At 41.2% G+C, this 14,308-nt stretch overlaps 1 protein-coding gene and 1 pseudogene across 1 annotated transcript in view; one reads left to right on the top strand and one right to left on the bottom strand.

The window, feature by feature from the left end:
* Tspan7 (tetraspanin 7) overlaps nucleotides 1-14,308 on the top strand; it is a 97,301-nt gene that overhangs the window by 45,929 nt on the left and 37,064 nt on the right. The window lies entirely within an intron of this gene.
* The window catches only part of LOC103690795 (elongation factor 1-gamma pseudogene), a 36,603-nt pseudogene that overhangs the window by 20,944 nt on the left and 1,351 nt on the right, over nucleotides 1-14,308 (bottom strand).

Below are 14,308 nucleotides of genomic sequence, written 5' to 3'. Positions count from 1 at the left end.
TACCTTGGAGGAAAAATGGTGGAGAACATATGTCATGAGCATTTCATTTGGTCGTCGCAAAATGTTTCACCTTGGATTTTAGTTTGTTGTTGCTATTGTGTGCATCATCTCTCACAATTCTTACCCAAAAGAAAAAAGATACATTTGTCAGACTAGGAAAATATGCTCTCTGAAAAGCAAATGTTGAGTCCCAGAGAACATGAGAAGACCAGTGCCTACAAACCTGGGATAATTGAGGGCGTGATTAAGTCAAATCTGATGAGAGAGTTCACATTTGACTTTGGAGTTGGACTTACCTTTTAAATCTGCCTCCATTTTATATTCTAAGAAAGGTTCTTTGACCTCTCTAGGCTTATTCTGCATCCTTAAATGAGGATAATTGGCAGGTCAAATGGTTAATGTGAACTTTAGAAAAAATTACCCCTGATGGATATAATGGAACAACTAGAGTGTAATTGGGGTCTTTAACCATAGTTATGGCACTGATCACCTGAACTGTGTACCCATAAACCTGTGTGGTAAGAAATATATGTACATATATACTTATATAGAGTTTTGTATATTTATGTGAGCGTGTGGTGTGTGTGTGTGTGTGTGTGTGTGTGTGTGTGTGTGTGTGTGTGTGTAAGCTGTCTCTGTGGTAGGCACTATGTTAATATCCCCACTTAATAAAGGAGAAAGCTAAAGCACAGGAAGCATAGTTTATACTGCCTGTTAAGCGGGAGAACTGGTCTTCCCACTCAAATGGCTCAGCTCCAGAGCCTCCAGCTTTACTACCACCCAGGAAGTGGTTAATAAAGGCACACTACCTTATGTGCATCAGTAGGACAGTGTCCTCTTCAGTTCATTTGCCTACCATAGGCAGTAATAGGTCCTCCGTACGTCTATAATGGATAACGGGGTGAAGACATTTCCATAACCTTCTTGAGGCCACTCTGGGCTCCCCAAACCTGAGGGGCTATGTTCAACTTCCCCACCCCTCTACAGACATCCTCTCCCCTCTGAGAGCTGTGTGAAACCTTGTGTTCCTATTTCTACTTAGCATCCCAAGCTGTCCGTTAACTACAATGGATAACTTTGAAGGTTACTTCCTAAGAGCAGGGGTTAGGTGTTAGGGGTTAGGCTTCTGGAAAATAAGAGATAGTAAACTTTTTAGACTTTTCAAGACATAAGGTCTCTGGCACTACTCCACTATAGCGGCAAAACAGCTGCAGACAGTGTTTGCGGCTTTGTGCCAAGAAAACTTTATTTACAAAGAACCTGGCTGGCTGCCATCTGCTGTCCCTTGCTGAACCTGCTTACACTGCTGGCGTCCCCACTTTGTATTGCTGAAGAATCACCTTTTAAAAATAGAGTTTCCCGGACTTGTCCCTGTTCAGTGATAATATTTATAAAAAAGCACAGTCATTACTTTCATACAGATAAAATTGAGCTTGAGTTAAAACTTTTTATTGTATTCGTGTGTGGAAACCTGGCTGACAGTCCGAATGTACATATTTACATTGAGTAACCGAACTGAACTGCAAAGAAGGGCAAAAGTAATATTGCCCCTTGCAGGGGGAACATGGCAGGTGTTATATCTGTCAACGGCCTGTAACTCATAAAGATACAAAAATATCTCACAGGCAAGGAGGGCTTAGAACTTGAAAACATGGACGGGTGTGTTCTATATAGACAGTGCGCAAATTTCCTCTAAAGTCAGTGGTTTAGACAACCTGAAGACTGCTTCTTTGCAAAATTTTAACACAGAGAGAAATCAAGCTTTTGGGAGGCAGGGTAGCTCCACGCCACACTTGGAGCAGCAGTGTGTACATCTCCCTTGTGGGCTTCTCTCCCTCCTTTGGGGCTTGCAAGCCTCTCCTCTGATTTAGTCTGACTCTTGCATTTAAAGCTCACCCTTCCGTCTGACTAAATCGATCACAAATGGTTTGCTCCCCCTCTCTCCCTCCCTCGCTCCCTTCCTTTCAACCTTCTCTTCCTCCTTCTTGTAGGGTGTGATGGAGACAGAGCAAGATCGGGTATTGGGGAAACTCTCATCCTTTTATCTTTCTGCACATATCAAAGATGGCGATCAAAGATATGGAAGACACAACTTGTACTAATTGTTATTTTACATGGACGAAAGAAAAGATATTCACACTGGAGAGAAACTGAACTTGGAAAGTTCTTGGTGCCGTTATATGAAGGAGAAGGAGCAGAGATGGGGAGAAGCAGGCTACCTCTGAGCAGGACTGTCATGTTGGACAGGCTAGGATAGGAGCAAGCAGGAATTTGTAAACAGTTTAGATAATAGAGACATGAGTAAATATGTCAGGGAAGCTGAAACTCTTTAACTTGACAATCCAGAATAAAGTTATGTTCTTGTAGATCTTTGAAGCAGCTGTTGAGTGTGATTCCTCTGCACATGGATCTCGCTAAGGATTCCATCCCGAGTGCATGTTCTCTATGACATGTAATCCTAGGACCTGCTAAATGTCCAGGGAATGCTAAGTCGCTATTCATCCTGAGATCTTAGCCAATCCTAAAAGGATAAGGCTGTTCATCAGCCACTGTCTTGTCTCAAGCCTCTTGCTTAGTGAAGTGTAGAGAAAGCAGAAGTCATAGCAGCTGCCTGCACACTTGGGGTACCAGAATGGACACTGGAATCCAACCTGGCCTGCTGGGATTTGGAATGTTGCCCCCTTGCTGGGTTCAGCCTGTTTTCGGCATTTGGTGTTTCCTAAAAGAGCACAGTAAGTGTGCTATATTCTTTTTGCGCAGGCAGTCTGTTCTTACCTTGTTATGACAGAATCTGTCCCCGATATAGGGTACTCATCAGTATTAATTAGCCAAGGCCCAGGCTCGCCCTTCAGTCGCTCACTGAGCACTTCACGAGAGGACTTCTTATCTTTGAAACAATCATTTTCTGCAGCTTTTTAGAACTGTGGCTGCGAACCCATAAGAGAGCTCAGAGTTTCATGCAAGACAAGAACCTGTTTTCAGGGACTCATGTTGACATTTCCTATTCGTAACCCTTGGTTCCTAATTTAGACTGAGAATCTGAATGGCTCTGTGACTTCCATAGCATTGACATTCTTAGTTTCGTGTCCATGAGTTGCCTGCACAGAGCGGAGTGAAACCAAAACTTTTTAATGAAGTATCTTAAAATAACAAATAACAAAAATGCTGCTAGAGAAATGATTAAAAAACATTGTAATAAGTCTACAACTAAAGGAAGAGGGGGGAGGGCCAGAGGAATTCTCATCTGAACATTAAATTAGTGTTGGAGTTTAACCCCAGGGAATAGTGACAATGTGGGGCATTGAGTGGAAGGCAGATTCTCTTCATTATCCTTCTCCATTTATCTTTTAAATGTTATGTGGCACTTCTTTATGATCTTTTGGAAATAAGTGAATTAAAAGCAAAGCTTAATCAAAGACAGAGTAGTCTCTGTATCGCTTTGCCTGTCAGAAGCATAGCAGGCAGACTGATGGCCGCTGAGGTGAGCCCCCTCACTCGGCTTTACTGGCGTGATTAATATCAGTGAGGCTGACTCTAAGAACAGATATAGTCACTGAAGAGATAAGTGACTTTTTCATTTACAACACACCTTGTGTCTTCTGATAGTCTGTCATCTAAATTAACTTATTAAACCAAGAAGAACGGCTTCAGTGTGGTACATACATTAATTCTGGAGCCCTGAAATGAATCCAAAAATTTTCAGGTTTCCAGATCTTGGCCAAGCAAATGATTGGCATGGAACTTAGTTCTTTATGATAACTTGAAACTGTTGATGTTTAGTTATGAAATATAATATTCTTTAGTTTGTCTAGACTTGAAAAAGCTCAGAAGAACTGAATTTCTTGGCTTCAGGTAAGTTCCCATGCCTTTGATAAGGAGCCTGACTGACTAGCATGTGCTATCTTGATCATTACTGGGCCCTGCTTAGAGTGACTTGATTATCAGGTTAGCTCTCTGTTGCCTCAACAGAGAATAAAGTATAACCATAAAAGACAAAGGAAACCATGCTAGATCTCATGTCCATCATTAATTTTCATTCTCCTAGCTTGCTCAGTTGAGGCTTATTTCCCCCTTTCCCTGATATTGGCCATATCATTAGTATGATCTGAGAAACAGGATGCAAATATTTCTTGTGGCCCACCATGATGGCCCACACTCGTAATTACAGTACCCAAGAGACTGAGGTAGGGAGAACACTGGATCAGGCTGAAATTCTATCTCTCAAACAAAAAAGAAGGACCGATTTTAGTTGTATGCCTCTTTCTGTGTTTGAGATTTTCTTGCTTATAGAGACTAAAAAGCTGATTTTTTTCATCAGTTGTATAACAACTCAGGGAGTGGGAGACAGCATCAAAGATTTAAGGTCAGACGAACCTAATGCTAGTCCATCTTTTCAACAGTCTGTAGAGTTGTAGGTGATGTGTGGGCACTGTCAGGTTTATTTACTCTTCTTCATGAGCTCTCCCAGCAACAGGCCATTTCGTTTGGGACAAGGTGTTTATTATAATAATGCGGATTCTAATGTTATTTCTTGCTACGACCAGAGGTCCCATTCCTCCGGAGAAGCCAGAAGAAGATGCAGAATGTGTTCCCCTATATTCTGGAGCTTTCTCTTTCTGATCTTCCAGAGTACTCTGCTCATTTAGTTTTCTTCTTACATCATGTGCTATTTTATATTCTAGCCTCCTTTGCCAGCTCTTGCCCTTTGCCCTAATTTCTTACATTGGGTCAGGCCCCGGGCCTCGGCTCCTTGATGACCTCATAGACTTTTATGATTTTAAATATCATCTCAATCTTCAAAACTGACTCTCTCTCTCTCTTGATATTGAGGCTTTTAGCCCACTCTTTCTCTGCTTTGATATTTGAAGCTCACTGGCTTCCTAAACTCAAATAATCTTTTCCTCTCAAGACTAAACCAAGCCTAGTTCTCCTTACAGCTGTGCCCGTCCTTAGACCCCACCTCTTTCCCCCTGAAATTGTGTGTTGTGTCCTTCTTCTTGCTCTACTCTCACCCTCCATGCCAAGAAGAGATGTGGTAGAACCGAAACACAATCTAAGTCCAACCTACCCCTTGGATTTTTAAGGACAAGGGAACAGACCCAATGCCATAGAGCCAAATTACATGGATTCTTCTTCTCGCAGAAAAGACCTCTGTGATAATGTGGAAGGCTTGTGTTTCTAGATCCAGTGCCCCCACCCCCGCCCCCGCAAGATTTCTCCTTTATAAAGAGAGGATATCCCAGGGTGATTCCAAGCAAGAGAGAAAACCTGTGATGTATGGCTACAATTTTCTTTTCAGCATTTCTCTTTCTACCTGGTAAGCTATAACCTCCAGCCCACAAAATTCTATTATTAAAACACTGAATCATAGAGTTTAATCAAGCCAACCTATTGGAAAACATGCTGCCATATTGGCTGTAAGGCCTTTGAGTCCGGAGCAAATTACTCCACTTACTCTTAGGTCATCAAGTTCTCCTGTTAACATTTGAGAGGTGTCTCTGCTTTGAGGGAGGCAATCAATCTTGACTTCTCTGTGCAGGGTCTTTTTAGTGCTTAGTAATCTTATAGGTCACCTAGAATAGGATTCAGTTATTGATGTTTCCTAAGCCCAGTATTACCTAGAAGTAGTTCCAAAAGGATCAAGAAGAAACTAAAGATTCAGGAAGGATCACCTAGTCTAACCCATAAGTACCCACATTTGACTTTTCTGCATGTTGCTCACTTAAATTTAAAAGGCAAACATCAAATTGAAGGGACTTTATTGTAAGATTATCTATGATGGATGCACTTTTGCCACTAGAGGTGCTATGCCTAGGGCTCGCAACTAAAGAGTCCGATTTTATTGTCTTTGGATGCGCCCAGGCACCAGGAGCTCCTCAGGTGATGCTAATGTGGAATCAGTGGTAAAGATTTTCTACAATACTGTCCTCATAAGTATGCAGTGAAAAAAGAGTCACAAAGGAGGTGGTAGTTAGTGCCCAGTGTCCATGATCTAGTCTACTGAAGATGAGATTCATGGGACTTCGTCACTGCAAAGATGTTCTTGCTCGATGCTATTTCTCCATTGCTTTGTATGACGCCAGTAAGTGGCAGGTGATGACTAAATGATTGACTGACCAATCAATAAATATAGTGGCACTGAAGAAATGAGAAATGGACCAAAGGAGGTGGGCAATGGGCAGAAAGTGTGATTTGTAATTGATTCCCAGAAGTCATTTATTTCTAGGTGCTAACAAATGCTATGGATATAGGAATAGCTGCCAGGTGTGGAGTGGAGGTAAAGATCATTGCCATTTGGGGGTACTTTGGAATGGGTGCAAAAAGGCAGAAGTTACTTGAATGATAGGATATTAGAGGGAAGTGCACAACAATTAACAAGCTGTCAGTACTTGCAAAGCCATAAAGGGACTGTTAGTTGAAGCTAATAGAAAAGGGCTGTGATAGACGGTATAGACAGATGGTCTGAGCACCAGGCAAGAAGGCTGGCTGTTGGGGACTGGAAGGGCAGTGGTCTGGAAGTTGCGCTGGTACATGAAAGAGAAGCTGTGTTTGATGGCAATGACTGTGCTGAGGGTTAGAGAAATGGCACAGAACATGAAGTAGTCTCTGAGGAGAACTGTGTTCTACCCAGAGACAAGAAGTGGGTGGCACGTTCAGAAGACAGGAGATATTCCTCAACAAAGGAACCGATTTACTAGAAACAGCTTTGGGAGTGGGTTTCAGTATGTACCAGGATTCCTTGCTGGATTAATTTTGCATACCAAGAAACCGTCGAACCTCGGAGGTACACAACAGTGTTTGTTGCATGTTTATCCTGTCAATTTTGGGGGTAAACGGGAGTCACTTAAGTGGCTGTGGTGATGTGTTTTGGCTGGACCTGATCACATGCCCGGGAGTCAACTAGCTGTCAGCGGATTTCTACTGTCTTGGGCTGGAGGTACGTGAATGTACTGTGTGGATCTCCCCTACCTCCTGGGACCCGTGGACTTGTCTGGACATGGCCTTATCAGAGTGAAGATGGAGGGCGAGGTGAAGAACAAGTTCAACTGCTCAATTCCTTTCAAATCTCTGCTTGGGTTACATTTGCTAATAGCCTGTTGTCCAAAATTGTAGCTAAGCCACGAGTAAATAATATTGTTGCATGACAAAGGGTGGTAATGTTAGGCAGGGTAGAGAATTTAGTCCATTTTTCTGTCTGCTTCACAATGGGAAAGGGGATAAGGAGTCAAGGTGAGAACTCTAACTAGAAACGTTCCCACCAATGAATGAGCAGCAATGTGTAAATGAAGCAGCTATGCTATTTGACCGGGTTTCCATAGTCATTGTGATTGATAGGGATGGGCTACCTGAGCCCTCTTAGCAAAGCATTGGATCTACTCACACTCTTTGCCTTTGTTGTTACATAGTAAAGAGGGATTTTGACATTTTTCCAAATTGTTGGGTTACAGTGAGGTAATAATTTTGCAAATCATGAACTTAATGCCAGGAGTAGAACATACCTCTTCATCTTTTCCCAGATAGATCCACTGACAACTGGCTAACATCCAGGTATGTAAGTCCAGCCAAGACAAGCAGAGCTACTTTAAAGAATGTTGTGGCCAAGTTACTACCAATTTCTCTCTGGAGTATCAAACGCCTACAAATACCAAGCCACAAGTCGCTTGAAAACAAATTCTTATTTTTAGGCCACCAAATTGAGTATTGACTCTGTATTAGTCTACTCTGTTTGACTTTAACGGAAATATTTGAGGTTGAGTTGTTTGGCTTTTTTTTCCAGAATAAAGGTTTATTTGGTTAATAGTTTGGGAGGATAAAAGGCCTGAGCTTCTTGCCCTCTGGTGAGGCACTTATGTCTCTGACACAGAATGGCCAATGGCACCATAGCAGGAGTATGTATAGGTGAGAGTGGTGTACATAGGGAAGACTTCATACAAGGAGAGAAGAAGGAAGACACTGGAGAGGGACCAGGAACTCTTTCATAGGAATTCACTCTCCTGGGACTAACCTGGCTATGAGGACCACATTTATACCATCTGAAAGTGATAGCCGCAGAACCAAATCACCTTCTTGTAAGGCCCCACCTCTTAAAGATCTCTTATTTTGCAAAATTATCACATTGGTTTGCAATTGCATGAACTTTTGAGGGACACACTCCAACTTCTGTTCATAACATACAGAGGAACATTGACTCCAAACCTGTAGTAACACCTATGTCCTCTAGGGGCAATGCTCTCTACACAGCCTTGGGCTCAGAGGACTCCGTTTTCTTCAGAGGACCTGCTCTGGACTTGAACATGGATAACAAATAAATCTAACTGCCAGAATGTTGTGTTAGGCTGGCTTTCCAGCTTCCCATGGCTCGAGGACAACTTCTTTGCTGTCTAGACACATCTTTCAGATGCAGGGCTTTTAATGCTGAATCTTGTCCATTAACAGGGATCTGTTGGCATTAACATTAAGTGCTTTTTGGATCCCTCATCCCACTGTTCACCAGGGGGTATGAGGGCTGTGTTGGTAACTGGACGCTGAGCCAGATGTTCAGGTGACTGACTATTGGAGTCATCACAGTTCTGTCTCTGAACAGGGACCGGCTTGTGACAATGAAGTGTTGTACCAAATATGGGTTTTTTACCTTGGGTACACTTATGCTGGCTGTTCTGGAGGTTTAGTATTATCTTCTATCCTCTGTTGCTCAACAGGGAAAGATACTTTTCCTATGTGTTTTGTGGATTGGTGCATGATATCTACCCCTGAAGGTTCACCAATGAATGTCATATAATTTGCTTAACTGGCTTAATAAAAATTTCACATGCACGCTTGTGCTGTTGCCCTAGTCTTCTGTGACTCGTCGCAGGTCAGTCTTTTAGCTGGATGCTTAAGCTACTTGTTTTCTATTCGGCTGCTGGCCAGCCAGCTGCCATTATGGTTTTAATGTCTCCAATTGCTCGACCATTCCTTGGTGGGTTTGGAAAACTGAATTACTTCAAACATTGGTATTTATCAAGTTATTGACTTGCTTCTCCTTCATGATTACTAAACATTTGTTTTTTGAGGTTTGATGACATCATCTTTAAGCGGAACTCCATGAATTAGCTGGGTGTGTTTAGATCTGCTTTCTATAACTGACATATGGCATGTGTAGAAAAAAATGGTATCTTTTTTTTTTTTGGTTCTTTTTTTCAGAGCTGGGGACCGAACCCAGGGCCTTGCGCTTGCTAGGCAAGCGCTCTACCACTGAGCTAAATCCCCAACCCCAAAACTGGTATCTTTAAAGTGAAATTTCTGCCATTTATTTTAGAAATAAATATGCAACTTAGTAATGGCCTCAAATTCATAATGTGGATTCCTACTGGGAAGTTTTATATTTTGACTACAAGCCAACCCATTTACAGCTCCACTTGAATATGAACATATCATAGAAATCTGGCAAACAATCTCGGAAATTCAAAGTATAGCCAACCTATGTGCTACTTGTATGTTTAAGGAAGTATATCTGTCATTGAGCATTGGCGTCTAGAATAGGATTTATGAGAATCAGGGCAGGCGGCACTGCTTACTGTAGTGGTCCATGAGATGGCACAATGATCTCAGCCCTTCTGAGACACTGGAGTATCCTGGGAGGAGTTAGTTCTTAGCTTCTCTGTCACATTTGACTGTGGCAAATGGTCTGGTCAGTAGCATTCTGTGAATCTGAGAAGCTCGGCATGTCAGGAGCAGTGGCATGCATCTGTAATCCTATCTCTTGGGAGGCAGGGACAGGAATTTTCGCTTCAAGTCCAGTCTGATCCACAGAGTGAGAGATATATTCATTCTCTCTCTCTCTCTCTCTCTCTCTCTCTCTCTCTCTCTCTCTCTCTCCCCCTCCCTCCCCCTCCCCCCCCCTCTCTCTCTCTCTCTCTCTCTCTCAAAAAACAATTTTTTTTTTACGAAACAGCATGGAGAGCCTTTCCCATAGTTCTTGTGCAGTGTCGTGGTATTGTTTTCTCATATTTTTTTGCTGTTGTGAGCAGCAGCATCTTGATTAAATTTGGGATATGCACCTGAAGCCCTTAAACTACATCTGTGAACATCTATCTATCTCCCTGTTCACCTTTTGGCACCACGTTGCTTTTTGAATAGCTTTGGAGAAAAAAAAGGGAGAGCGAACTAGTGCTATCTCTATTAAAAAGTTTTCTTTCTCATTAACATTTTAGTAGCATGCAAAATAATGGGTTTGATTATGGCACAGGCCTGCATCTGTGTTCTTTTCGTTTGCTCTTAGCACTTCCCCCAACCCTCCCATTGCTCTAGCTCTTCGCAGTCCTGCTGGTCCCCTTCCTCCCCTCTTTGCTTTCATGTCATTTTTTTAAATCTAAATTCCACCTGAGAAAATATACGACATATTGATCTGAAAGTGTTTCTTGATGTAAAAAGCTAGGCTGAGAATTCAAGGCCAGCTGTAATGAGGCAGAACACTCGTGTAGATGCATCAGCATGATTAAAGGCTCAGTACATCAGTGGCTCTTGAAGGAGGTAGGCCGGAGATGATAGTGGGGGACAAAGGGCCTAAGTGCATTAGCGCTTGTTCGATTCAATTGAATGCCACTTTGACTTGAGGCCCTCTAGCAACTTGAGGATGGCTACCACCAAATAAATAAATAGGAGTATATAGGACTTCCAGATAGTTGTGACCTCTTGTGACATCTATCTTCTCCAGACTTGTTTCATTGGAGGCCTGTTCAATTTAGTATCTGCTGCTCTCTAATGGTAGAGATGCCTTCAGAGCCATGCCTGTCAACTTTGGGGACTAGTTACTTCTTCAACACCACTGGCTCCTTTGCATCATCTCTGGGCGGGGCTGTTAGCTGTGTGTGACTAGAAAGTTGGCTTCTAACTTACTATCTTTTACTACGGAAGGTTTAGGACTCTTGTGGTGATGCTTGAATAGGGACAGTTTCAGAAGAATTTTCATCAGAGTGTTGTTAAGGGGAATGGGAACCAATAATAGAGATAATGCTAATTTATGATTTTAGTTTATATTAAGATATATTTTTAGGAAATGATTGTATGCTTCATGTAAGCTAAAAAGTGCTGTCATATGCCGTTAACTTGATGGCTTGTCTTTTGAATTACTATCAAATATGTAATTGTTGAAAGTAGATGGTGCCTCTTTTAGTAATTATCTTTCTATTAATGCTTTCTGAAAATCAACAAGCCACATACTTACAGTATAAGGACTATGGCGACTTCTGTTAACAATGAATAATTTGAAGGCTTTCCATTTTGAAATTTAAATGTAAACCTCCCATAGTATGATTGAATTTATCTCTCTATCTAGATTCAATGTTGGGCTAATTTCGTCTGGCAGTGATTACTCTTGGAAAGTATAGCATTCTTGCGATAATATCATAAAATGAGAGCATACAAATGAGGACCAAATATCTATATCGAGTTACTTTGCTATCCCCTGCTATGATTATGTTTAATTTACTGTATGCCATTAGGTGATTTACAGAGCTAGCATGCTCTTTCCATCCTCTTCCTCTTATCCCTTCCACATTTAGCAATTTCTCTTTTTGTTTGTTTGTTTGTATGTTTATGGTTTGGTTTTTTTTGTTTCTTTTCTATTTGTTTGAGACTAGGCATCTCATGTAGCCCAGGCTGTCTTCAAATTCCCTAGGTTCCCTAGTGCTGAGTGGGATTACAGGTGTGCACCACTAATACTCAAAGGGCTTTCCAGATGATCTCCTTTTATATCTGAAATACCTAGAGAAGACTCCTGTGACAGAGTCACAAAATGGCACAGCCCTGTCCCATCTGTGATGACAAATGAATAGAGCTGATGTCACCCTGTGCCTAGGGAGAGCGGACATAGAGCACCAAGAACAGGAATGATCTCAAACCCTCGCCTTTTTGCTGGTCCTACCCACTCAGAAACTTCTTTTGGGAAAAGAGGAAGAACAGATGCTTTTCTTCTTACATTAGATAGTAAATGATCAATTAATTATGGATATAATTTGTAAACGATGAACTGGTTTTAAATATATTGCACTAATCTTTTTTATTCAATCAAACTTGAAGTACACATCTTTCCACTTGACACTTGTTTGCTTGTCAGCTATCTAAATTGTGGTTTTATTTCTCTATCGTTTTCTATTAGCACAAATTCACTGTAGAAAAAAATGGACTTCTGTGTAGCATGCATGATATGTAAATATCATGTTCTTTGATCAGATATATCTCCTCGTAGCCTTTCTTGACCCCCCAATGCCTCTTCTCCTTCCTAAATAGTCACCCTTTTGCTTTCATAACACACGCACGCACACACACACACACACACACACACACACACACACACACACAAATCTATTTGTGTTACTAGCTCTTATGGCCTGCCCCATAGTAAAGTATGGTGATGATGCGTTATATAGAGGACATCCTTTAGGGGATTGGTTCTAAATTTAGAACTTCATTAATCAGTGTAAACTATTCATCTTCTAATTGTACTAATGTTTTTGAAGGTTCAAGAGCACTGAATGCTAAAGCTGCCCCAGACCGTTAAGCAGCATTGTGTATATTGTTGCAGTGATGGTAAAACAAATCTGCAGTGAGCTATAGGACTCTTGGTCAGTGCATGTTTTGTTCACTTTGTCTAAAATTCACCTTCTCTATTTAACAGCTCCAACAAGCCATGTCTAGTTGACTCTTTCAAAATAAATTATTTCTAAGCAATAACTTTGTTGAGATATGAGCCGGGGGGGGGGGGAGAGAATTGTGTTAAGAAGAAACAGAGTTAATTACAACCACTAAGTCTGTTGAAACATTCCACCTTCAGGATTTCACTTTTACCTGCCTGGTGGCGGCCAAAGAGGAGGATTTGAAGACACTAGCCTTGTCACATTTCATGTATTTGGGGAGAAATTGAAGAAGTTTGTTTCAGTTCAGGATTGAATGCCATCATCTGTCATTTACTCTCATTACAACAACAGGGACATATCTCTACCAAGTGCAACCCACCTAAGGATCTACAGAGTGGCTGTCGGCAGGGAGGGAACCCTGTAAGGCTTGTGTTCAAGGCTGTACGTGCTGTTGTAGTACTCAAGAATATGATCAAAACTAATGACTGGAAAAGAGTAAGAAAGGAGATCTTTAAGACTGTAAGCTTAAGCATGACCCGTAGCCATAGAGTGCTAGCCAAGGTTACCTTGTCTACTTCTTACCTGTGGAAGTCGCCTTTGCCAGTTCCTAGCATCCAACCTCCAGCTATCGGGAGCACACCATCATTAGTCGTCTTGAGGAAGAATGTCACAGATTTCTTTCCTGAAGCCTTTTCTTACATGTGTCTTGATGTGGCAGTCTTTTCAGTCTCAGTCTTGCAGAGCAGAACAAAGCACAATGTGTCTATTCACACTTAGAGCATAAACCTTTAGAGCGTTTCAAGAAGTTGTAGATAAGTGACATTAAAGTATTTGTTGGGGGAAATGTTTATATCAGTGTTTAGGGACTTACTATTCAATAACCATGTAGTAGTCATTGTGCCCCCAAATTTTGACAAGGTCTTAGAAAGGTCTTAGAAAGGTATGCAGTGCCTGAATTTGGCCTTTAAAGATCCGAAAAGAGTTATAAGCACTAATAAAAATGAGAAAGGACCACAAAACCAACACTCTCACACAGGTTGTATTATATAGAAGTTTGGATGATATATCTAATTCTCTCAGTAAAATTCTTGTTATTTCCAAATGCCATGTTGATATTACAGTGTTGACTGGCATAGTGATAGCTACTTCTTCAGGGAAGCTTAACATGGTAACTGAATCATTACCGTTTCCTTCAATGCAGACATTCACAAAGTGGCACTGTCTTTGACCTTTACTTGTTACAGAATTGAAATTCTTGATGTTTTGGCTATATTACCAAGAACTTTTCATTGGGTTATGAAATTTATGACTTCTGAAATTGTATTTGCCTATTAAAATTTTAAGGGTTTCCTCAGTTTGGATAACGTATATCATAATGGGAATATTTTAATAGTTATAGATAATATTAATTTTTAAAAATATTTATGTATATTTATTTTATGTGCGTGGGTATTTTTCATGCATATGTGCTTGTTCTCCATATGCATGCAGAAGAGGGCACTGGATCTTCTGGAACCGGAAGTACAGATGATGGTTAGCAGCCATATGGGTGCTGGAAACTGAGCCCAGGTATCTGCTGCAAGAACAGAGCTTTTAACTGTTGAGACTTCTCTCAGACCCCTGCTTACCACCACTTATACTCTGTTCCTCAGTCTGTACTGATCTACTAATGTCGTTTTCTTATTGTATTA

This window comes from Rattus norvegicus, chromosome X, assembly GCF_036323735.1.
Source record: "Rattus norvegicus strain BN/NHsdMcwi chromosome X, GRCr8, whole genome shotgun sequence".
NCBI lineage: Eukaryota > Metazoa > Chordata > Mammalia > Rodentia > Muridae > Rattus > Rattus norvegicus.
This window is presented reverse-complemented; position numbering and strand designations above follow the sequence as displayed.